A 26,817-nucleotide genomic window follows, 5' to 3' on the forward strand; every position below is an offset into this window, starting at 1 on the left:
GACATGGCACTGCTTGGCAAGCCATGCTGTGGCAGGTGTCCCACATATAAAGTAGAGGAAGATGGGCACGGATGTTAGCTCAGGGCCTGTCTTCCTCAGCAAAAAGAGGAGGATTGGCAGCAGATGTTAGCTCAGCATTAATCTTCCTCAAAAAAAAAAAATCCAATAGAATCACATGTTAAATGCTGAACACCAACTGTAATGAATGTAGGTTGGGAAGGCGTGTTTGGGAGCAGTTGTGAAAAAGACTTTACTGCTTCCGAGTTTCAATAGATTCTAACACAGGAGTCAGTAGGGTAGTATTGCTGCCATAATAGCTCCCAGGATTTACTTGGGAAATACAGTAATTAGAACAAAGCCAGTGAACATCTTTTTACTCTGTGTTATTTGGATGAAACCTTGAATTCAATTACTGGGATCAGATTTTGAGAGGGATGATGGCAAAGTAAACCACCTTCCAAGGACTTTCAGAAAGGATGAGGAAAAGCTGATGGAATAGGTAGGTATCCAGCAAACTGAAGCACTCTTCTGTGGAATCAAGGCTAGATGCATACTGGAAGACTCCAGAGGTCAGAACTGCAGATCTTTCTTCTTTTTTTTTGCTGAGGAAGATTAGCCCTGAGCTAGCATCTGTTGCCAGTCTTCCTTTTTCTTTTTTTTTTGCTTGAGGAAGATTAGCCCTGAGCTGCTAACATCTGTGCCAAACTTCCTCTATTTTATCTGTGGGTCACTGCCACAGCATGGTTGATGAATGGTGTAGGTCTGAGCACCTGGGATATGAACCTGCAAACCCAGGCCGCATAAGCAGAGTGTGCCAAAATTAACCACTGGGCCAAGGGGCCAGCCCCTAGAACTGCAGATCTTTGAGGCTTACTGTATGGGGGCCCTTAGCAAGAGGTGGATGTTATCCAGAAGCAGATTTCTGGGTTGGTTGAAGCCAAAACTGAGGGTGAAGGGAAGCAAATGACAATGGGTACTGTCTCTTTTGAAGAGCTTTCAGTCCTGGTTGCACATTATGATCCCCCAGGAAGAAACTGTAAAATGCTGATGCTTAGACTCTAGCCCAGAGATTCTGATTTATTGATCCTGTGTGGGGCCCCTATTAAAAAAGTATTTTTTCAAAGTTCCCCTGCTGATGTAATGTTCTAGGTTGGAGAATCACTGAGCTAGATGACTACTTGTTGGGGGGTAAAATAAACCAAACCAGGTGCTCTTTCTAAAGTCTCTTCCAAATTTGAGAAGATAAATGGAAATTAATACTTACGGGTTACATACTACAGGAAGGCACTTTTACAAGTAATCCTCTCTAGTAATCGAATTAATACATGTAAATCCCTCAGCACAGTGTCTGGCATGCAGTAACTCTCAAATATTAGCTATTTTTATTGTATCCTCTATAACTGTTCAATGGAGGTATTGCATTTCTACATTATAGATGGGGAAACTGAGGCTCTAAAGCTAGTTTTCCAAGGCCCCTAGCAGTAAATTGCAAAATAAGGATTTAAAGCAGATTAAAGGGAGTTCTAAACTCTAGAGCCCCCGCCCCTCTCCTCCACAGGCCACCTCTAAAACATCTGGAATTTTACGCAATCAGTGGTTTACCTGAGTGAGCATTAAAAAAATCTAACAAAACCACTTCCTCTTGACTTGTGAGAATCTTCTCTTCAAATGCAATATCTCAAAAAGAGAAGCAAAAAAGTAGACATCCACATTTTTTTCTAACGTTGTCTGATGGAAACTCCTCTGCAGGTCTTGAGAACCTCTGAGGACAAGGGGAAACGGATGGAGGGGGCCCTTTAGAACTCAGACAGCACTTTGAAGGAAATGGAGAAATGCCCTGCTCTCAGGTAAAACATCTCCACTTCCAAGGAGTGGGTAAACATCTGTCACTGCTGTACCAGCGAGCTTTGGTAGATTAATTACACGCTAACACGGAGGGTGGCCAAGTTAGCCCTCAGATGATGGCCCTGGTCACATCCGACACCTCCCTGGAGCCAGGTTGGACCCGGCTGTGTGCAGTGGCTGCTTTAAGAGAATGGCGGGAAATTTTCCAAGGCGGCTGTGACTACTAAGGTTGCAGATTCTCCACCTGAAGAGCTCAAACGGATGAGGGTTCTCTTCCCTCCCCGTCTCCAGCCCATCCACACAGACCTAGGAGATAAGGTAAATGAAATTTCTTCTTGTAAACTGCATACATCAAATGCTCTGCTCCCGACTCTTTCCCTTTGATGATTAAAATCCATTCAGTTTTCAGGATTTGGTGCCTTTGTATTTCGTTAGTACAGCTGAGGCTAGAACTGCTTCTAAATAGGTGATTTCCTCCTTTCTCTCCGAGAAGAGAGTAAAGCCGAATGTGGGAGAAAAGGAGGAGTAACTACTTTGGAGAAGACAAGGGGAGTGGGTAACAGCCTCGCTACTAAGGTTCTCCACGTTTTCCTCGATTTCCTTTCCCGGGCTATCCCAAAGCATCAGCTCCTCCCCCTTGGCCTCTAAAAGTATCTTTCGGTTGGGGGCGATTCCAGAGTCGACCCCGAAGCGTGTGGGTCACCAGAAACTAGAGCGAGCTAGAGCTAAAGAGGCCTGGCAGGACAGGGGTGCGTGGAGTCGGGGCCCGAGGGGAGGCTAGGGCCGAACGCAGCTCCGAGCCGCGAGTCCCGGGAGAGGAGGAGGGGAGACAGCGGGGCGGGCCAGAGGTCGGGGTCCGGCAGCGGGAGAGGGTCCCCGTTTCCCCCTCCCCATCCTCGCCTCCCCGGGCTCTGGTGACGTTGCGGTTTCCTCCTCCCTCCAGCCGAGCCTCAGCGCCCGCCGCGTCCCGCCCTCCTCCGGTTGCCCACACCCCACCCGCCCGCGCCGGCCCGGCTCGCAGTAGCGCCGCCCGAGGCTGCAGCGCGCGTCCCGCGGCGCGGCGCCCACCGGCACCCATGGCGCGGGGGGCGCGCGGAGGGCTCGGCTCCGAGGGCGCCGGGGGCCCGGGCGCCCTGCAGTGAGGGGGGCCGGGAAGGGGCTCCAGAGCCTGGGCCGAGGCTGGGGAGGCAACGCCCGAGAGGACGAAGGCGCGGCGGGGAGCGGTAAGCGGCGGGGCGCGCGGTGGGCGCCGCTCTGGGCCCCACGCGGCGCAACTTTCTTCCGGAGACTCGGCCGGGTCGCCGGCCCGGCGCGGGCGGGAGGCGGAGAGCCACGTCCCCGCCGGGTGCCGCGCCCGGGCCGGCTCGGCTGGGCTCCTGGAGGGCGCAAGGCGTGCAGCGGGACCGTGGGGGCCAGCTTTTCGTCCCTGCGCAGCCCCGGAGCGCCCAGCGAGGAGCCCGGCGCAGCGCGGGGACCCGGAGGGAGCTTTCGGGGCGTCAGGTCTGGCCGCGATTTCCCGGACAGCCCGGGGGGCTCCGGCTTCCCTCTGCCCAGCTGGGTGGTACGGCCTCACCCCCTCCTTTCCCTGCGTGTCCCCGCTGATTGCGGGGGGTGGGGGTCGTGGGTGCCGATCCCGGCGCTGGCAGCCAGCCTCTGCGGCTGCGGAAGCCCGGGAAGCACATCCCGAGCGAGCCTCCCCCAGCGCCGGATTCCAGCGCCGCCTGGCTCGGCCGACGCTCGGAGAAAGTGTTGGTAAACCTCACAGCGAGGCAGCCCCTGGGGGGGTGGGGGGCGCCTGACTCACAGGCTGGGAAGCTCTGTCAGCAATGCCACATGGATGGGCTCAAGATCTGTCGCGTCTGGAATCTGGGCTAAGTTTGTGACCCGAGAACTTTCTCATTTTCATCGCTCATTTAAGGCAGCAGCCCCCACTTAGGCCGGCAGGCACTAAAGATTAAAGCTAAATCCATTACGTAAAAGCAGGAGATGAACCTCATTTACCTGCAATTCCTTAGATCAGGAAATGACACTTTTAGTTCCTAGGGATCTTCTTGTAATAAAGTTCTTCAAAAATTTTTTTCGTTAGTCATGATTTAGAAAGTTATGCTTTATTTAATGCTACATTAAATTTGAAAGTGGGCATTCTCACTTAGAAATAGTTTCAAAACAGTTTTCAATATTTTATATTTCACATTATAGAATGTAATCTTTCAGGCATTTTCTTTTCTTCAGTTTTTTAAAATTTCACAATAAGTGATAACCTCTATGAAATGAAATATGATAAGCAGTATTTTGTAGAATATTCAGACAGTACTGCTAAAATGAGACCCCTAAAATGTTTGTAATGTGCATAGAAGAAATAAAAATACAGGATTATCTATGTGAGTATTTTTCTATCATGTACTACTTTTTGTTTTAAGGTCACCATACAGATATGTTCTTTTATGAAATGTGTAGGTAAGAAGTGTTCTAGTAAAAACAGAGGAGAGCGAAGACGGAATCTGATGTCACCATCATCTAGTGCCCCCTCTGTGTGGGTTCAGCAAAAGGAGAAAGACAGTGCTGGTTACTTCGGAGAGATGTAGATGTGTGAGAAACTGCCCTGGCTCCTTGGAGCTGCTGAGATTGAAAGGGAGAAAGCACAAATAAGCAGCACCTGAGGGTTTGAGTTTGGGAAGCGTCCTATGTCGTTGATTGAGATATGCTGTTAGTGTCAGTTTCATCAAGTTCTTGGATAAAAGAACGTGGACAAAGAAGGAAATCTGAACAGAAGATGGTATAGGCCTTTGCCACCGAGGGGATTGCCACCTTTCTGATCCTGCTGGGCAGAGGCTGTTGTAAATTCCTCCCTCTGAGGTTAGGAGCCTGGTTGCGGGAAGACACCTTGTCAGAGGTCAGCTAGGTTGGCCACGTGTGGTCAGGACCATCATTTGTGTGTGCATCTCCTTCAGTATTTATAGAATTAGTCCACAAATTAGCTAATACAGGGTTTCAGTGAGATTTGTGGCCTTGCCAGTCCAATGTCCTACAGCCCTGCTTTGAGAGGACTGGTGGTTATCTTCACAGATGTTGCCCTGCCTTTCCCAAGGCCTCGTTATAAAGATTTTTTAATCTCTGAAAAAGTGTTTTAAAATCATGGATGAAAATGCACTCTGCAATTAAACAATAAAGTATTTGTTTACACGTTTTAAAATGTTATTTGTGATAGATCAGTTTGGTGTTTATTTCCACTGCCTTGGATCACACTGTGTTGTGTGAAAGAAAATTCCATATTATGATTTCAACAAATGATTGGAGAGGAGTAAAGGAAGATAAAATATTTAAATTTGGGTTTTAATAGGTCAGTAATCTTTGTTTTCAAAAGGGGTAAAGAAACTAGTAATAAAAGACTAGCATTTTGTAGGTGTAGCATATATTGAATAGTGCTTAATGATTAGCATTTTTGAGTTTTAAATGCAGTAAATATTCTTATCCTTTTTCACCCTCCCATGCCCAATAAAAAGGGAAATATTGTTGCTATCCTGGGATGTGCTTGTGGCAGGTGTTTGAGGAGATCCAGGAACTATGTAGAGGGAACTTCATCATCATAGTGGATATTGTTATTCCATTTTCTGAGAGGGTCTGGATCCTTATTCTGAAGGAGTGGATCAGGCAGCTGATGAGATTTGATGAAGAGCAGGCTTCTGAAAGAATGTGTCTAAGCAGAGGACAGGACAGACCTTATTGCCTTAGAGTTTTCTCATCTTGGAAAAACATTACCTTCTCTTATAGTGATTTACAGGATAAAACTCTTTGGGGGTTCAGCAAATTGCCAGCAGATGCCTGGATGACACAATAAAATCCTCTAAACCCAGAGTCAGTGCCCAACGTGGGAAATAGGCAAGTGTATAAACCCAGAGTACTGAAAAGAGAAATTACTTTCCCATGGAATTCATATGGTGAATTCGTGGCAGAATGGAAAGTAAATATCAAAACGCCAGATTCTTGAGTCACTGATCCATGCTTCCATTTGGTGATAGCAATATGTAGAAGTGGATGAATTTCATAAAGTCTTGCCAAGTCTAAGGCCCAATTCTAATAGGAAATTCCCTTTTAAAAATTAAACTTTGCATGAAGTGGATACTATTTTTAATTGAAATAATTGTTTGTTAAAGAAAATCTTTTTATATATGTTAGTAAATAAATATAGGCCCACATTCTGATCCATCTAGACTTAGTGCTTCACAACTTCTAGCTATGTATAGAAGAGTGGCTTGGTTAGCTGATGGTGGAAAAATGTTGCAGGAAAGAATCAAGCTAGAAAGACAAATGGGAAATACTGTGGATGGATGAAGGGGGGTCATTAGGATTAATAAGATCTTGCTTACAAATTTATATGTGTTTAGACAATTGAAGGAAAGGAAAAGTCCCTGAGAGATCATTCAGCTACATGAATACTTGCATTTTAAAATTGCCTGGTACTTTTAAAATTTTTTTCAAGTAATTCTATTTTCATATCGTAGCCTAGTGGAAATGGAGCGTGATATAGGGCAGGTGTCTTATGCTCATTTTAGGGCTGTGGAAATGGAACTACTGTGAAGGTAAGAGACATCATTTTACAAGTAAGTAGGGCCTACCTTAAATATGAGGTTAACCTAAATTACACATTTAATTCTACTTTTCTCCTGCATGGCTCCAAATTCATGTTTATTAAAGACTCTTACATTTCGTTTTCCTACAGATCTAGTGTATTATCCCTTTTACTACTCACAACTGTCTGTGAACTGTCAGCTCCCTGGCACACTTATGTGCTTCCCAGCCTTCTGGAAACTGGCCTCTTATAGACCCCCTTGTCCCAGCTCCCTCCTCGTCCACTCTGCTGTATCTCTTCCTGGCCCTGGAAGGATTCCACTGTGGGGCCTCTTCTAATGCTTGCAGAGTCCTGGGCTCGTCACTCAGTTTTCATTAGCTGGCTTCAGGTCTTTGGGTGCTGCAGCTTACTTCTGCCTATGTAGGCAAGCTCCAGCCTGTTGAGGGTGTGGATTCCAGATTCTCTTTCAGATGCCCAGAAGAGTAGGAACCTGTAGGAGGCAGAGTGTTCAGAGACCCTGTTGGAAGTCACAAAGAAAAAAAGGGAACGATTTTAATTTGGAAAGGGAAGAAAAGATTGTTGAGCCATCTGTTTATTTCTTGAATGGAGTAGTTTGTTCAGTCCTTAATTCCGAATAATACTGTGAATTTTAATGTGCATTAAGATTACCCCTGTATTTCCTTCTATTTATTTCAACTTCCTTGGAATATTCCATAAACTTGATCTTGGTAAGTGTGGCGTCAAAGTTTAGTAAACAATTCCTGAAAGAACAGAATTTGCCTCTTGGGTAATATGTAGAAGCTATAACATATTGATAGTAAGCATGATTTGTTTTGGCATTTTATATTTGGGCATAGTTATGACCATCTGGTAAGTGTAGTCCTGTTTTTAAAAATGTAACAAAAGACATATATGCAGTTAACTCTCAGTTATGTGTAACATATCCATTGTAGGTTATTTGTGTCCATTTGGTTTGTCCTAGACAGAGTCAGAGAGAATTTGCAACCAAGTATAAGTGTCTGCATGCTAAAAATTTTTGGGGGTATCATTTATGGAATAAGCAATGCCTCTCTTCTCCCCAGTTAATGTGAAAAATAGCAGGATAAACATAGTAAAATTCCCTGTCTGAGTTTAAATTAGTGTACATGCTCTTTTAGTAGAAATGGAATAGGTCCATAGTCAGTTAAAGAGCTGTCATTTAAATCTTTCCATTTGAAATATTTGTTGCATACACAGATGCCATCAAGTTGTAAATTTGCATTTGTTGATTAAATCAAGGCTTTTGCATTTTTCTCATGTGTAGCAAACTGAGCTACTAAGCAATAGGCATTTAATGCTTGCGGATGTTACACCACAACAAAGTTGAATCAGCGTTTCATAACTCTTAAGAGGAATTTGTAGAGGAAATGGGCTTACCAAGCTTGTGGGTCTATAATGGTTTTATTGACGAAGTACACACGCAATATACTGGCTTTACTGTTGGAGTCTAATGGCTATTGCAAGAAAAATGAGAATATTTGTTAGCAATTCCTGAAGTGGGAGGTAACAACATTAGGTTGGTTGTATAAATTTTGGTGTAAAATACAGTAATCTGCAGGTTATGCTGTGAATCTAGTAGAGATTACTCATTTAAGGAAATAACAGTACGAATTGACACTTTCACTTCAAGCAGTCTTTTTAGATTGAAGTATTGAAAGGGTTATTGCATTTCTAAAGTTAGCTTACATCCAGAAAGTTGCGTCAGTGACAAGAAACTCAAGAACTGCTTGATCAAAATCACCAAGTAGTTTAAAAATGTTTCATGCCGAGATGCACTCACCATGCTGACGTACAGCGTAGTGTAGGAGTGAAGACCAAGATGGCCTGGCTGCAAGACAACACCACTTACCTTCTTTCCAGTTCTGACTGTAAACTTTTCTTCTTGAAACTGCACTATTTTTGTTATTTGAATGTGTCTGAGGACAGACTATAAGCAATGGATTTCTAGAATTCCACAAATACTGGTAAAGAAGTTTTCTTGGAGCCTTTGCAGTTTAATGATATCATTCTAGGAGGTAGGAATGGGGCCAGGCTCACCAGCCCCGTGGAGAGTCAGCATGGGACAGCTGGATTTTGGAATCACCTGCAGTGTTTACACTTCTCCCATGGGGGGAGTGGGCCTGGCAGGAAGGAAAAAGTAGCCTGAAAGGGAATGTTGAACAGCTGTTTTCCATCTTCCCTGAAGAAAAAGAAGAGGAAATGGACTTAGAGCAAGCATCAAGGGGGATTTATACTAAATACGGGGAAGTTTCTCTGAATGTTTTAACCTTTAGAATGGATTTCTGAAGGAGGCCTTTGAGTTCTTCTCTGTTTAGAAAGGTTTAAGTGAGGATGTCTTGAAGGGATGTTAGCATTTGACTTCTGGGGTTTGAATTTTATGACTTCTGCTCCTCTGTATTTGAAAGTCTTAGAAATTAAAAATGATTTAATTATATGGATATAGAAGAAATGACCAGTTTTAGTGTTTGTAACACAAGTTGCCTTTACAGCTTCTACTTAGCATTTTAATATATTAGAACAATGTATTTGCTAACTGGTTAAATATTGATCATATATAGGATTCCTCCAGACTTTCATTCAGGTACACATTGCAGTGTCTGAAAACTCCTCTCCTCTATGCTTAATCTGTTTTCTCCCCAAACAAGTCACTTTTCTCCACTTTTTTTTTTATTCTAGAAAATCTTAAAGAAAAAGTCTTGGCACCGGACGATCATGTTCCATTGGACTTTGAATAATATCTTTTACATTTCTCTGCTCCATTTTTTATAGTAGAACTAGACTGGCAACAGTGGTCACATGAACATATGGGGCATTCATCAACCATGTGGTCAAAATATAGAGGTCGCCCATGTCAGAAAGAGTCTGGAAATTTCTCTCATATACCAAACTTCTTGTAACAGTATTTATGGCTAATAATGGTGTTTATAGAAACAGAATGTGAACTTTGTTTCATTTTTGTTTGGGAAGATAGAATCTCCAGGAGAATTGATTCTTTGGTTTCAGGCCAGTGGTTCTGTTTTTTCTCAATATTAAAATTAGGCAGTACTCATGATATAATTATCTTAAAAGCAGGTTTATTTTGATGCAGCAAAAGACGTTGGAAACTTCACTTTCAGCCAATAGTATTGGGTCAGTGGGCTTAGAGAATGCCAAGAAGTGGAGCCCAACAAAGTAAATGACTTAGGCAATTGGAATTAAGTGTTTCAACATAGTTTTAAATTTTTGGTTTAGCTTAGTTTTACAGCCCACAGTTTTAAAGCAATTTTGAAATGCTTTTCACAATTACCTTTCTCAAAGGAAACTCTAATTCTTGGAAGCACTGAAAAACCTGCAGTTATCTTAGGTAAGAGTGTCTTTGGCTGGCCCCTTTAGTTGTGAGGTTAATTTCTTCTTTTCTTCCTCTATCTTTACCATAAGTTTTCTACAAGTTAGAGCCCATTGGTTCTAATGAAAACCCAGGAGAAGAAGAGAGCAAAATGGGAATCAATCTGTTGCTTTTATGCAATACTTCAATTTATCCTTTCTTAAACACTAGTGTGAAACTTTAAGATACACCGTTTTGTTCTAAGGAAACCAATATTGTTCAGATCAGATTTATCCTGTTGACTGTGTGTTATGTTAGGATTCTAAGATTTTCACCATTAAAACTTTTAGACTTACTGTGACTTGTGTAGAATTCTTCCATACAAAATTCAAATTAGCAAATGGTATTTGAGTATCTGCTGTGGGAACTTTAAAAATTCAATTTCAGCTTTACTTGTTAAATTTCATCTTAGAAGTTTTAGGTTAAGTTGGACCACTTCCAATATCTCTTTCTTGGGGAAGAAATGTGTGGCAGTATTTATGCTACTAAATTGCCATAAAATGATAAATCTTGTGCCTAAAGAAGTTGAATTGAGCTAGCAGTGGTAGGGTGGTTATATAACAGATCCTTCTTTGTGTGCTTACACCTTTTTTTCTTGTTGGTGAAGCCATTGCAGTTTGGTTCAGTGATTGCAAGTTTTAGGAAAGATAAATCTGTGTTACTTGGGAATGAAAGCTTTGATGTGTAACTTTTTCCAGTGTACTTTTGAACCTGGAGAGTCAGATGAAAGAACGTTATACTTCAGCAATACAAATACTGAAAGGATTTAGTCATTCAGCAAGTATTTGCCAGGTACTTCTGTGTTTGAGGGGATGTCTGAGTGGAGGCGAAGAGGGGAGGCATGCAAAATAAATATGACATGGTTTCTACCTCTGGGGAGCCATGAAATCTGGTTGGAGGAGGATAACTGAGTATGGAACTTTATGAGAACAATTAAGTGCTGAACAGAGACCAATGCATGTGGTGGGACTGCAGGAAGGAAGAGATCTGTGAGGGTTGCATGGGCAGAGAAAACTCAGCTAGGAGGGGAGAATGGATTGGACCTCAGAGGATATTATGCCAAAAAGGGAAGGGGAAAAAGCATTGCAAGCAAGTGGCCAGCTGAGCAAAGGCACAGGAAGAGGCACAAGCAGAGAAATAGAGCGACTGCCAGGTGGAGGAGAACTTCTTGGAAAAATCATAGGAATTCACATACCTCCTTTTATGATATTCTCTTCTTTCTTTCTTCCCTTCTTTATATATTCTTTCATATTTTTCACAAATATTTTTTGAAGCCCTATAATTGCATGTAATTGGTGATGCCTGACACTGTAGGAAAGACAAGACTAAGACCTCGTCCTCCCAGCAGCTTATACCCGAGGAGGTGAAACAAGTGTCAAAAAGTCAGATAACATGTACCTTCAAGTAACTCATGTGTTAATTAGCACTAAATGCCAATTAGTACTAAATTAGTAGAGACAGTTAAAGCTGTAAACATTTCTGTTGACCCCTTTCTAAGGCCCAATTCAGATACCACTTCCTCAGTGCGTCCTTCCTTCTTCACTGCAGCCAGAAGTGTTGACTTCTGTAAATTTCAGTAGTACTTTGCCATTCTCATGCAAACTTCCTTTTATTTTGGTAAATATTTTATTTCTTCTGCCATCTTATAAGATGCTATAAGCACCTTCTTGGCTGATGTCTTCCCTGTGTTCTCAAAGAAAACTGAGCATATATGTGGCCACAGAGAGACTACTTATGGATGGAATTGCCAGGGAAGGCTTCATAAAGAGCATTGTAATTTTTGAGAAAGGTAAGAGGTTGGATGTGGAGTAGGTAGAGGGAACCCCAAGGAAGAGAGTAACCATGGGAAGGAAGGACAGAGTTGTGCTCAGGCAAGGATGAGCATGTAAATGTGAAGGGGGACTTTGTATAGGGAGGAAGTAAGTGATAAAATTGAAAAGGTAGGCCAGAGCTTAGATCGTGAAAGCTCTTGGATGTGGAAAGTTATCCATTTATGTGGGAAATAGAGCTCTTGAGTAAGAAAGTGATATGATGATGGTGATTTCTTTATTTTGAGGAATTTATGATCTATAAAGATATTTATTTCATGGATAGTATTAGTTAGACTGCTAGGTTTGTATCTTGGCTCCTTCACTTTCTATGTGACTTTGGGTAATGTGCTTAATCCTTCTATGACTCAGTTTCCTCAGTTGTGAAAAGGATATGAGATTAGTATCTATATTATGAAGCTGTGGTAAAGATTAAATGAGTCAGTCCATGTAAAGTACTTAGCATAGTTCCTGGCATTTGATAAGCACTATATTTATTGTTTACAGCAGCCTCTGGTGTATATATAATAAGAACCAATCCCTACTTTAGAAATGAGAAAATAGTAGAAGGAGGACTGTGTATTAGTTTGCTAGGGCTGCTGTAACAAAGTGCCTTAAACTGGGTGGGTTAAACAACAGAAATTTATTATCCCACAGTTCTGAAGGCGAAGTCCAACATCAAGGTGTCAGCAGGGTTGATTTCTTCTAAGGCCATGAAGAAGAATCTATTCCATGCCATTCACCTAGCTTCTGATGGTTTCTGTCAATCTTTGGCATTCCTTGCCTTGTAGATAGTTCACTCTGATCTCTACCTTCATCTTCATAGGCATTCTCCCTGGGTGTGTTTGTCTGTGTCCAAATTTCCCCTTTTTATAAGGACATCAGTCATATTGGATTGGGGCCCATCCTACTGCATTCTGATCTCATTTTAATTAACTATATCTGCAATGACTCCGTTTCTAAATAAGTTCACATTCTGAGGTATTGAGGATTAGGACCTCAGTATATAAAGGTTTGCAGGACACAGTTCAACTCAAAACAGATTCCAGGTCAGACCTTTTGAGTCTACAACACTATGGCTATGGTGTGCCAAAAGGATTTTAGAAAAGAGGAGGAATCTGTAGGTTTATATGAGAAACGTTAATGGGCTGTCCTTGGCTCTTCTTTCTCCTGTTTGCTTGGACCTGCACCATTCTCTGAAAAGCCACAGCGATGGCCATGTCACGGAGGGCCTTGGGATATTGGTGTGCTCCCTGTCTCCTGAAAGGCTCTTTGGCCTTTTTTCCTTCTTTCCTTCATGGCACTCTGGGTGACTTCTTGCTACTTGGGATTGGAGATAAAGATACGAAGATAGGTTTAGGACATTATACCTTCACTGAATAATTTCAGTCTTCTCTGTAAATTTGGATGATATATCACTCTTCCTATGTATAAGTAATAAAGGAAGGATTCAATGCTTTTGGAAAGAAAGAAAAATCTAAAGTGTCAATAGTAAGGATTTTACTGGGGAGTCAGTTGGAGACGAGTAAGTGGGCAGATGTGCAGCTGTGAGGTAAGATAGAAGTTGATGTCTCCCAGGTTTATAGTAGGGATTGAGGTAGATGGACAAATATGATTGAGGTTCCTAAATCACAGAGGAAGTTGGAAATATCCCCAAAGCAATAGAAATTACCTGCGAAGATTAAAAAGAGTACATAGACATATGTGATGAAAATTCCAGGAGAATCACTCCTAGAGAGCCACTGAGAGAATGGAAGTGGCCACGGAATTGAAGAGCTGGCTCCATCTTGCTTGTGGGTTGGGGAGAATGTGAGGTTCGGCCTCCAGGGAGAACACAAGAAGAGCTAAGGTGTCACTAAAGGAGTCAAAGTTCCTTCATGAAATCTTTAATCTTAAGCGACATCTGGTCTCTCTGCCCTACCCCATTTAACTCAGGAATCACCTGACAGGTGTTCATTGAGTCTCCACATCCATTTAGAACAAAATATGGGAAGAAAGTTTAAAAATAAGGTTACTACAAAAGGAGTTTTCTCCAGCATGGATGAAGCAGCATTCCATCAGTTTTGACCAAAAGAAGTAGCTAGAGGGAATCTGGCTGTGAGCAGAGATGGGGTGAAATGGGTAGGGTAGATGTGAGAGGTGTATGCCTAGATGGAAAGAGGCAAAGACTGGGGCCAACACTCCCAGAGTAGGACTGACATATAGACATGGATTCACCAAGACAAGGATATAGACACTAATTAAACACTTAGGACCTTGAACAGATACACAAACATGCAATATCTGGCCATGTTTCAGGCCCTGAATTGGAGTGTTTCTTGCAGGAACATGTTCTTTGTCCTGTGGATCTGTGGCCATCAATTCAGAAATTCTTCTCTTATTTCTGCACAGCATGCATAGTCCCCAGCAGTCTAGTAAAACTTTTCCTCAAAAATTGTTTCCCGACCAGTAACACTTTATAGATGGATCTGTAAAAACCCACCATAATAAGTTTTTTTAGCACAAAATAACAGGAATGGTATAGATATAAAAGAAAATAATAAATTCATTAGAAAGCATCCTTATTCTTTTGAATTCTCTAGATAAAAGAAATCCTAGCAGCATAGAAAGATTTTTTTAAAATTTGCGAATAATAATGCCTTTATAATCCTTAACCAAACCATTAAATAATAATAGTAATCCTTGGGAATGTGGATAACAGTGGGGACATGAAGGGAATCACTATACATTTCAAAAAAGAGCAACCTCAATAAAAAATCTTAGCATTGAAACGATCATCCAGCAGAAAGGGAGGCTGGGCTGGTCTGGGCATGAGTAGACGAGAAGAGTGGCGAGACATCTAATCCCATGCAAAATGGGCTGAAGGGTGTGAGGTGGCGTTTAGGGAAAGCCCTTGAGAAAATCTGTGAAAACTAACCGTGGAATGTTGGGAAACAACAACGGATGTTCAGAGAGTGGACTGCGGTCGGAGGCAGACCAGGCACGTCAACAAGGGAGGCTTGGGGTAGAGCAGCCAGCCAGCACCCTGGGGCAGACACAGGGAGAGCTTTGTGTCTACGGGGGATGGGAGGACGCTGGGTATGGCGGCATCTCTCAGTAACAGTCAACTCTAATAATCATCCTGGGCAGCCTTGAAAGTTTCAAGCATTGTAGCACACTTTACTCCAGATGGTTTATCTTGGTACACAGAGACTTTTCTTGCTTTTATGTAGTTAAATTTATATTGCTATATAATTAGATGTATAGTTATCTCTGAGTTTTTGAAGATTTACATCTTGACAATTAGTTAAATTAATCTATTCAATAAATATTCTCTGAGTGTTTATTCAGTGCTGGGCACTCTTCTGGGTCTTGGGGAGATAGCAGAAAGCAAGGTGCCCTCATGGAGCTTATGTTCTAGAGTGGGGAGCCAGGCACATGAAAGATAAGTAAATTACGTAGTAGATTAGAAAGTTGTAAGTGCCATGAAGAAAAATAAAACCTAGAAGGGAGTTAAGGAATGGTGGTGGTTGTGTGTGGTAAGGATGTAGTTTAAATAAGACACATGGACACGGCCAGCCTCACTGAGACTGACATTTGAGCAAACACTTAAAGAGGATGAGGGGGCAAGCCATGTGGATGTCTAGGGGGAAGGATGCTAGGCAGAAAGAGCAAGGATCCAGGCTCTGAGGAGTGAGCACACCCTGTGTGTACAGGAATAGTAAGGAGGCCACCCGGCTCGAATGGAGAAAAGAGTCAGGCGAGTTGTAGGACATGAAGGCGGAGGTAACATGACCAGGCCCTGTAGTGCCTTTGGAGCTATTGTCGGCACTTTGGTTTTTACTCTGAATGAGATGAGAAGCCATTGGAGGGTTTTAAACAGAGTGGTGATATAATTTGATTTATGATTGAACAGGATGGCTTAGCTCCTCTGTTGAGAATGACCATCAGAGGTAAGGGTGAAGATAGGGAGACTAGGTGAAAGGCTATTGCAGTAATTCAGGCAAGACGTGGTGTGGCTTAGGCCGTTGGGGTGGTGGTGAAAGTGGCTGGATTCTGGATGGATTTTGAGGATGGAACCAACAGAGTTTGCTGATGGTTTGGGTGTGGAGACAGAGCCGGGCAGGGAAGGAGGGGGAGTTTGGGCCTGAATTGCTAGTGGGATTGGCTGCCAGTAACTGAGCTGGGGGAGTCTGGGAAGGCGGTGCCTGCGTCTTTGGGTTAGTTACATCTCTGCATCATTGTTTTACAAACCCAGTCTGTGGTATTCTGAGTTTTGATTATGATTCATAGGAGGACATTTGGAAAGTAGTCAGGGATTTTGTTGCCAAAGAACTGTGATCTGTGAAACAAAAATGAGAATCAAAAAAAGTACATATAAAATGTTTAAGTGAAAGTCAGCAAAAAAAAGTAAATTTTATCATTGGTGAGTATTTGAAGATTGAACAAATGGAAGAATACTTGGATATACGTAAGGAATAAAAAAGAACTGCATGTTTGGTGGTAAAAACATCATTCTGTATATATTCATCCAATAAATGAAATTTTCATTTCAGTCGAATGAACTGGAATTGTAGGTTTAATGCCAGCAAATTACTTTCCCATGAAATTCTTTTAAGCCTTTTGCCTAACATCTGTATATTTCATTTTTAGACAAAATCTAAAGCTTTTAAACAGTCTGTAAGTTCAGTATATTCAGCTGTGTCCTTTGCTTCAGCAGTAGCATCCTTGGACAAAATCACTTTTTCTGAGTATAAGAGAAAAATAACAAAAGTTAAGCTAAGAGAAAGATTTGGTGAAAAGTATCACAACATTTGTTCTAATGGGACAAAGTGTTATGGCAAGACTCTCATAATTCTAACAGGAACTTAGATGATTGGACTAAAATGAAGGTCAGGGATCCTCAAGACCATTGTCAGTCTCAGTGATTCTCTAGAAGGCCTTAAAAAAAGCTGGTATAATCATGGTTATGGTTTAGTACAGCCAAAGGATACAGATTAAAATTAGCAAAGGGAAAAGGTGCAAGGAGCAAAGTCCAGGAGAAACCAGACACAGGCATCCAGGAGTCCTTTCCTAGTGAAGTTGCACTCCTGCAATGATACGCGACAATGCGTGCAAAGTTGTCAGCCAGAGAAGCTCACCAGAGCCTTGGTGTGCAGGGCTTCCTCTGGGGTTCAGTCATTTAGACATGCATGACTGACTTCAGCTATTCAGACTGGCCCCTGGGGCCAAGACAGAAGTTCATCATAAGTCACATTGGTACTGTAAACTGATCAAACTGGTACCACATTGGCCCAAGGCCTCAGGCATATGAACAACTCTTTTCAGGCAGAATAGTACAAGGGCTCAGAGCTCATCTTCCATGAGTCAGAGAAGGGCCAGTCCTGAAGACAGGCCTTTCTTGGAAATGTGTATGGTTTGAGCAATCAGCTTGCTGAGTTAACCCTTTCCTGCATAGGGCGGCAGGGCCTTGAACGTGGTATTAGTGCTTCTTAGAGTCATTATCATTAGAGGGTAAACTTATAGGACCTCATGCTGAAGGAGATGATATAAGGACATACTCAAAATGTACGTAGTTTTAGCTAAATTTGTAAGTGAGAGAATGATGGTAGATTACATACAAGAGTTTACATGTTTTGTGGTGATTTACCTGAAAATCTATAATTGATGTCGGGACTCATCCCATAGAAGTTTGTAGATACTGGGCTAGAAGAACAGAGAAACCGACCTGTAAGTGTATGTGATATTGACTGGAATCAGGAAAGAGGTGGAAAGGAGGAAAGGTGGCCTGGAAGTTGGTGGTGAGTCAGAGGAATTGGCTCATGGGACTCTGGAGGCTGAGAAGTCCCATGATCTGTTGTCTGCAAGCTGGAGCCCAGGAAAGCCGGTGGTGTTAGTCCCAGTCCTAGGGCAGGAGAAGACTGTGCAGTGAGGCAGAGAGAGAGCCTGAGAGCGAAAGAATGAGTTCTCCCTTTCTCTGCCTTCTTGTTCTATTCAGACCCTCAACAGGTTGAATAAGGCTCACCCACATCAGGGAGAGCAATCTGCTACTGATTCAAATGCTAATCTCTTCTGGAAACTCATCCAGAAATAATGTTTAACCAAATATCTGGACACCCAGTGGCCAATCAGGTTGACACATAAAATTACCATCACCACTGGTAAGAAAAGAAGTCATATATCTAAAAATCAAAGGGAGAGAGTTGGTTACAGAATTAAAGATAGTTTTATCCACAAATTCAAGGAGTTGCATTACCGACTGAAAGTTAATGTATATTGCCATTTATGGGAAGTAGAAAATGTATTTTGATCAAATGTCAGATTTTTAAAAATTATATTTAAGTTCAGAAGTAATTTTTTCATCTTTTAAATTTCATCTTTCTACTGATCTTTCTACGTTTAGGATGCTTTTCTGTGTAAGCAGATATATATCAGTATGGTGTATCAGTAAGTTTCCTCTCTCTATATAAATTTTGGTTGATGAAGAAATAGTGCTAGATTTAAAGACTTCTCTTCTCCCCAGATGTGTTCAGTTACTTGGACCCTGTAGCCTAAAAGTTACAAATGTGTAGTTGAGCAGGAAGGAGGAGAAATCTCTTGGCATCAAATACTTTATATTTGTCAAAATATTTGATATTTTTAGACTCTTGAAGAGTCTGCAAGGTCATGAACACACAGTGCATTGTACCTATTTTAAAAATAACTTTCCGTGAGTGATAGTTTTGTGAACACTCCCTCCTGGTGTCATGGTGCACTTCCTCTCCGTTGGGCTGACCTTGGTGTTCTCATGGAGAAGATGATGATGCGTGCGAGCGTTTATTGAACACCTTTTAAAACCTAGACACTCTTTTAGTGCTTTATGTATATTGGCTAATTAAAGATCACTGAAACCCCGTGAGGAAGGTATTATTATTTTATCCATTTTACAGAAGAGGAAGCAGGGACATAGCTAAGGATGTGGCGGCACTGGGATTCAGACTCAGGAAGTCTGGCTTCAGCTTGTGCCCTCAAGCACTAATCGTGTTCTGAGTGAACGATGATAACTAGCATTTTTGGGGACACTTACCAGGAAGTGGTAAGTGCTTTATAGGTGTTATCTCACTTAATCTCCCAACTAGACTATGAGACAGACACCATTTTGTCTCCTTTTAAATGAGAGACTGAGTTCAGATAGTTTGTCCAAAGACACAGAGTGTTGAAAAAAGCCACTCTGTCCCCAGTGCCAGCTCCTAAACCACCTCACTGGTCTGCCCTCGTGAATCTATGGCAAGAAGGAAAATTTTACTTTAGTTTTCATGAACATTTCATGGTTTAGTTTAACTGTTATTTGAAGCTGTATGGGGTTATATTTAGCTATTGGCTTCATTATCTTTATTCATCTTCTTTTCTATGCTTTATTTTTTTAGCTAGTAATGCCAGACAAGAGTATTTTCATGGTGAAAGCTATTGCTGAGAAAGCCATAGCTGGTTTTTCAGACCTTTTCAGAAAATCTTTGGTTACTTACTGTGGAAAAAAATGTTGAAAGAAAAGATTGCTAATTTTCTTTTGGGACCAGGTGCAGTAAGTTAAATAAATTGCTTCGAACTAAGGGAGTATTCCTATTTATCTTTATTGTCGGACAAAGTAATACAAGTACTGCAATTAAAAAAAGAAAAAAACAACCTCAGAAACTCCAGTTTCTTAGATTTTCACCCTATAGTTGTTTAGGGCAGAGCATAGTTTTTCTTGTTTACTTTATATTCTCATGCCTAGCATGGTCCCTAGATTTACTAGCTGCTCAATATGTAGCTGAATTAATTAATTAATATTTATAAGAAATTCTTCCCCCCCACCTGGATAGGGAATTGATACTCCAATTCTGGAAAACAATGCATTGGAAAACTTAATACACATAAATTTCTACTTTTTAAAAGATTTGGAATACAAAAAAAAATACACTTAATTATACTTAGCATTCAGTTATTCTGAAAATAATATCAGAATAAAAAGTTCTGAATGTACTTTAGGATATTGTATTCCAAAGCCATCATTAAGAAAATCAACTAAAATTGCAATAGAGAAGTGCCAATCAGAAGATATCCAATTGTTAGACTGGTAGATACACCAGAATTTACTTATAGCTTGTCTTAGTATAACCATTTCATTTTATCTTTTAACCTTTTTGTAAGGAAAATTAAGTACTCCAGTGTCTCCTCAGTGACTTTGTAGACCCACCACTCCTGACCTGCTTTTTTTGCCTCCATGAAAATGATACAGATTTTACTTCCTTTCTACGTTATGTAAGACAACCACTTTCTCAAACCTGGATCTTAATGGTTCTTAGTTTTGTAGTAATGTGCACCAGGCAGAACACTACTACTAAATTATGCCTTCAGTTTGAAAGCCACTAAATTTCTCATTTAAGTAGTCTCTGGTGAACAGGAGATGGAGCCTTCAGACTTGACATCAGAAAATATCTACATCCATTTGAAACATAATTTAGATTAATTCTTCTTCTCATATAAGGAAGTTATACAATTATCATTGTTGGTGTAGGAAAGAAGTGATCTTCAGATTATATTAGGAGAAAATGTAGTATCTTCACAGAAACTTTTCTGGGGACGATGAAGAAATGTTCTTTGCACAGAGCTGCGCTTGACATATAAACCTAACCTAGAGTTTTTCCAATGTTGAATGTGAAGGTGGTGAACACCATTATTATACACAGTGTGGTTTTGCTCTGTGGGTTCAGAGCTACAATTACTCCCTCAGTAGTGTCTGTAAATTCTTGGGGGTTCAATATGCTGTAATTTCGTATTGTGGATTTTTGTTTGGAAATGACTTTTTGGGGAGATATTTTTCATTTCACCCTTAAATAAGGAAATAATAAGACCTCAGTAAAAGGAGCTTTCATTTTGATTAAGAGCCCTTGGTTTTTAAAATTTTCTTTTTTGGCTGAGTCCACAGGCTTTACACATCAGGCAGTATAATTTTAGGGAATCATTGTATAGTACCAAAACCATATGTTTTCTTAGGATTTGATGTATTTAAGAATAATGTTAGATTTGTTTCACTACAAAAATTTACTAAGGATATATAAGATTTTAATTTGATATTAAGAAACATTTATTTTTCAAAAAATCATCCTAATTATACATTTAATAAAGTTGAAATAGAAAAGTAAGGAGAACTCTAAAAATATGTACATTCCGTTAGTTAAAATATGTGGAAACAGTGAAGTAGTATGTGTGAGACCATGGCAAGATGTTTCTCAAATACTTGGAAATAGGTTTCTTTGAGAGTTAAGTCCTAAAATAGTCAGAGAAGGAAATGTGCAGCTTTCTTAGGATGTATTAGTGCTCTCAAGGCGTCAGAGTTTGCCTAAAACCTGATTGGAGACCTAAAGAGGGAGGGTAGTTGGGTTTCAATGGAAGCATGAACAAGAAAGAGTCATAGTTGCTTGCTCTTGCAGTGTGTTCATACTTTTCCAGAGAGAGGGTGTGACGTCAGTGACATCCAGTTGTCTGGTCTACTGGACTGTTTTAGCCCTTCATGAATATGGGCACATCCATTTATGGTGTGGGGACTATTTAACCACCCTAATCATGTAACTAACTACTAGGCCCATCCTTTGGGTTAGGCAAACTGAAACAGCTACTCTTGGGCTGAGCTTGGTGGGGTCGGTGGCAGGAGCTGTAGGGGGTGTACATTTTGCTCTTCTTTCCTAAATAATATTACAATTTAATTTTTAAAATTTTTATTTTTAATGACATCCCAGGGGCATCTGTGACAAATGCTGATAGCACAGCCTGCTCTCAAGTACAGTTATGGCGGTGATCTTGACTGGTTGAGTTGCCCCAAGCTCAGGCCCTTCCCCTTCCCTTTGTTCTGATTCCTTGTGCACCGGGCAGTTATCTAATAATTTTAATTCCTGTGTAGTTTTTTGATGAAGACAGAAAATATTTCCCAATCTGCTTGATAGTTGTATTTCTCATAAATGAATGCACTGACATTCTGGTTTTATATATGTTGGAGAAGGAGGGTTTTAGTTTTATTTACATCAGATAGTATCTCCCAGGATGATCAGCTGAGATACTGATGACATTGACTGAGCCAAGGCCAGACCCTGGACTGAGGTTAACTTATCAACTCTGGCAATGGCAGCAGATGTCCCCCGAGTACTCATGTATCTCTTCCATAACATAAATCTGTTACTAGGAAACAGCTCCCAAGTCAGAGATTGTACTTCCCAGCCATTAGTGGGAAATACACCGAGCCTTTCTTTTGAAAGAAGACAGTAAGAAGCAGTTACCATTTGGACACCAAGAATTACCAGCCTTGGGAAGCCACCAAATTCAGATAATAGTTTATTTAATCATTATTCTTTTCTTTGGGAGCAAAATACCCAACAAATACTTGAAAAATTTTGAGAGTCATATGTTTTCCATTCCAGTGAGTGTTGAACTTACTATGAATGATGTGTCAAGAATCAGGAGCATTATGGGGCTGGCCCCGTGGCCGAGTGGTTAAGTTCGCGCGCTCCGCTGCAGGCGGCCCAGTGTTTCGTCGGTTCGAATGCTGGGCGCGGACATGGCACTGCTCGTCAGATCACGCTGAGGCAGCGTCCCACATGCCACAACTAGAGGAACCCACAACGAAGAATACACAACTATGTACCGGGGGGCTTTGGGGAGAAAAAGGAAAAAATAAAATCTTAAAAAAAAAAAAAAAAAAAAAAAGAATCAGGAGCATTATGTTCAAGGTTCAGCTAAGTCTCCAACAAGTGGCATGATCATGCCCTGGTCAGTTAGTCTCTGGTTCTCATTATTTTGCTTATAATATTTAGTTTTGTTCAAATAAAATATTTTATGGATAGATTAATATAATCTTGCATGTCAAACTTTTTCACTTTTATTAAAAATAAATGTTTAAGGGGCTGGCCCCATGGCCGAGTGGTTAAGTTCGCGCGCTCCGCTGCAGGCGGCCCAGTGTTTCGTTAGTTCGAATCCTGGGCGCGGACATGGCACTGCTCATCAGACCACGCTGAGGCAGCGTCCCACATACCACAACTAGAAGAACCCACAACGAAGAATACACAACTATGTACCGGGGGGCTTTGGGGAGAAAAAGGAAAAAATAAAATCTTAAAAAAAAAAAAATAAATGTTTAATGAGTTCTTAACTCATCTCAGGTTCTGTGCTAAGTGCGTCGCATAATATTTAGTCACCCCATGAAGTTGGGACCATTTTATGGATGAGAGAATGAAGGCTTTGAGAGCAGAAGTCAGTTGATCAAGGCAGAGCTGGAATTTATAGTCATGTCTGCCCAACTCCACATCCATGTTAATCATTATTCTGTGCTCTTTAGACTTGGCACATATTCTAAGAGGGTTTTTAATCCATCTTAATTTGGGACATGTTTTACTTTCTACAGAGTGATTTCTCTCTTCCAGACTTATACTTTCTATATTTTCTAAAGCCAGAGGAATTGAAAGAACTTTTGTACGACCTTGTGTTTCATTTATAAACAGTCTCAGACCATTTGGAAACCCACTTCATTTTTGAACCTCGATGTGCTAGTCTAGTTTTCAATTCTTTTCCTTCCCAGCCAGCATACTCTTTCTGTGCTTTCTTTGTGTAAGGACGGCAAAAATGGGACCTTTAATGTTAAAAATTTGGTTAAAGGAAAGAAGCTTGGCTTAGGATTTAGGAGATTCGTGTTCTAGTTCTGCCTCTGAAGTTTACTCTAAGATACTGTGAGAGTAACAGTATCAGTAAGTCTTAATACTCTTTTGCCACATTAAGTTATTGTAAATAAAAGATCAAAACATGTGAAAAGCATGTCATACAAAATATCTCTGTGTGTCAGCAATCATAATAACTGGAGTGGATTATTGAAATCAGAATGAAAGCAAAATAACTTTAGGCTTATTATTGCTTTGTGAGAACCTACTTAAGATAATTAGAATTCAGGCATCTTATTAAACACTTTTTTGTATAATTTGGCTTGGCCTAAGCATAATGCCAAACTTGGGCTGCTGCAGATGTATGTAGGGCATAGAGGAGAGAGATGATCAAATTGCTGTTTGAATTATCTCGTAGTGACAAGTTGTATCTTGTAGTGACAAGTTAATTCTTAAATGACTGTAGCGTATTCATTGATTAGGTCAAAATTTAGGAATGTTTTCTCTCTGAGCTGTGCAGAGTGAGACAAAAGAATGAGAAGAAAAACTGGATTAGGCAAGTCAGTGTATTACAGCAGAGGAGAAAAGGCAAGAAAGACTTTTAGGAGAAATGGGGGGCTCAGTAGAGTCATTCAGAAACGTCCTGAGAATTGAATTATGGGTAAACTGTGTATTATTTGAGGCAGCTTCTGAGGGTAGCCCGTGATTTTGCCATATTGAAAATGCCATACTCTTGAACTGGGCCAAGTGCAACTTAAAGATTTAAGGAAGCTGGCAGTGCTCTGCTGTGTCTGCAACACAGTGACCTAGGGGGAGAATGGCTTGAGAGACCATCCACAGATGGGGGAAATTACTGACTTGTTTGTCTAAGGTGCATGTGTGTTTTGTGATAGGGGAGTGGGAGAGTCAGAGATGTCCATTCTGGAAAACTCATTAGCCTTTAACGGTCGTTGTTTCACTGAGCATTTTAGCATCTCCCAAACTTCAGTCATTTAGGCACTGCCTTCAACAATTTTTGCATTATCCATTTACTTTTTTTTTTTACTTACTTTTAAACTTGAATGTATTTTAACCAGGAACTTTATGTACTTTTGGAAATCTCGGGTTTGATGTGCTCGTTATATTTTTTCCTAATGTACGTTGAAATAAATACATAAAATTAGCATCAAATCTGTATCTGTGGTCTACCTAAAACTATCTTAAGAAATACTCCTTTCATCTAATTTTAGACCTTCTCTTTATAGAGTGGGTACGCAGAATGCCAAGGGTAGAAAGTTAAAGGGGAAACTCAAAGACTGGAAATAGAGGCTTTTTGGTGAAATTTTCTAGACAGATTTAAGATGGTAGGTGGAATTAGGTCTCCCTGTAGATTATCAGCCTTAAGCAAAGTTGGGTTGACTTCAGTTAAATTTAATTTCTTTCTTTTTTTTGGAAAAACTACTGAACAGGTTTTAGGCTACAGGAGTTTCTAGGCCTTTTGAGTGTTTTGTGCCACTGTGAATGCCATGCTCCTCTCCCCTCAGGCAGTTCAAGTAGATGATTGTTCTGAAGAATTTCTGTGGGTTCTGCATTGGTCCACATGGTATTCCAACAAGAATTAGTGTTATAAATGTGTGGTAACTCACAGCCTTGCTACCCTGACACCGTTACGTGAATTTGAAGCAATAACTCGGGAGCCTTCAATAACAGTTGGCATGCTGGGGTGGCATCATTCCCAAAACAACATCCTAATGAGGTTCCGTGCTTCAGGAGCAACCCTTCTTATTTAAATACACTCAGGCACATCCTACGCAACTGGAAGCAATTTGGCAGAAGTGGCTGGGATCATAGTATGAGTGCCACATTGTGAGGGACTCTCTGGAGCAGCCCTGACTATCTCAGTGGCTCTGGCCCTGGGTAGGAGGATGGGATGTGTAAGGGAAGAGAAAGAGACTAACACAGATCAGCCTTGGCCGCCTTTAGGGAATGTTTGCACAGAACCTGAGGTGGAGAAATTCTAGTCTCCACTTAGCTTTTTACCCATCCCCCCATAATGCAGGTCACCCCCTATTCACCTAGAACTTGAGCTACATATTAAAAAGCCAGTAGTTAAGAGAAGATCCTCAATTCCATGCATGTAGGGGTCACTAAGGGAGAAACTTCCCACCCACCCTCACCATGGGTACCTGAAACTCCCTCACTGTTAATTGTATTGATGGCTGCATCCTTCTTAGACTTTTGGGGATTTAATATATGCAGACTTTTTTTTTTTTAATTGTTAGCATGATTGTTCTCTGAAAAGAGCAAGAAATAAACCCGGGGGGTTGGGAGAGACTGAGCATTACTTCAGACCCAGCCATATCTCTATGTTGCCAGAGACCACACCCCTCCTCAGACAACCACAGAAGACTATTTGTTTTGGCTGGGTCTCTGACCTTGAAGGATGCAGCCAGCCGCCTTGAAGCTTTGGGTGCTAGACATAATACGGGTACAGTCCAAGAGTTATTTCTATTTTATTTAGCATAGCTACACTAATTATTTTTACTCATCATAAGTTCTACCCTTGAAGTAAATGTAAAATGCTTGAAAAGTGGCTGCCATGGAGTTTCATATATATAGTCTAAAGCACATTCAGAAATCTAAAGAATACAAGAATTTATGGCAGCATCCACAAGTGATGCCATATTGCCTTTTTCTTGGAGATCCCACAAGTTGAGAATGGATTGATCTCCAATGTGTGTTACATCCTTAGTTTTCTTTCTTCTGAATGTGATGAGACAGTTTTTTCCTTGGAAAAATAGTTCGTGTTCAGCTGGGGAGGTTGATTTTTCTCCTTCATTTCTCCCTTTAATAATTGAAAACTACTGTTCATTATTTACATAAAACTGTCTTTTTCTGGTCTGCTTTCTATAACCTTTCCCCTCTGAAGAATTTTAAGAATTCCCTGACTTCCCTCTGGGGGATTTTATGCCTGCTTTATCCCAGATGTGGGACATAGACTAGGCTGTGGTTTTTGGTTTTTTTTTAATGTTCCTACATTTGAAAGACGTTCTTTTTAACCTGTGAGCAAAGCTGCCACTGAAAAAAGGATTTTTGAGAAAGTTAAGTAGTTAAGAAAATATGTGAGGTTGGTTTGAATGTCTAACTTACTGAGTGACACCAAAATCCCTTATGCAAAATGAAAAACTAGACAGTAGTTTCAAATAATAAGGGGAAAATGCACATGTGTTATTTCAGCCTTTTGATTCGGGGATTTTATTTTCTGAATGAAGGCATGTCAGTTTCTCGTTCCAGCAGCCGTGGCTGATCTTTCACTGGACACTTGCTGATGTCAGCCCAGGGAACCCATGGGCTTGGCAGATGTTTATTCTGCTTTTGTCTTCTCTGCCCCACCTTCTGCTGACACAAAGAGGATGTTTAGCCTTATTCATAGTATTTTGTTCGCTTAATTTCTTATGGATGTATTGATCCTAACCTCTGGGTCAGAATGTAGAATGCTAGGAAGCAGCGAACAGTTAGTTGTTTAAAAGACAGGATTTTCTTTTTTTCCCCTAATATCCATTCAGATTC

The 26,817-nt window shown here is 41.0% G+C and overlaps 1 protein-coding gene across 6 annotated transcripts in view; it reads left to right on the top strand.

The window, feature by feature from the left end:
- Nucleotides 1-1,680: 1,680 nt before the first annotated feature.
- Nucleotides 1,681-26,817, top strand: part of DSE (dermatan sulfate epimerase) — a 72,151-nt gene continuing 47,014 nt past the window's right edge. For 2 of the 6 annotated variants that reach the window (XM_070556866.1, XM_070556871.1), the window contains exon 1: nt 2,863-3,068. The gene's annotated coding sequence lies outside the window, so the exon portion shown is untranslated. Of the gene's footprint in view, nt 2,164-2,525; nt 2,595-2,862; nt 3,069-26,817 lie in introns of those variants that run through there. The other 4 variants (XM_008518179.2, XM_070556872.1, XM_008518187.2 and 1 more) reach the window with 4 other exon arrangements.

The sequence above is a fragment of the Equus przewalskii genome, chromosome 9, assembly GCF_037783145.1.
Source record: "Equus przewalskii isolate Varuska chromosome 9, EquPr2, whole genome shotgun sequence".
In the NCBI taxonomy this organism is placed as follows: domain Eukaryota; kingdom Metazoa; phylum Chordata; class Mammalia; order Perissodactyla; family Equidae; genus Equus; species Equus przewalskii.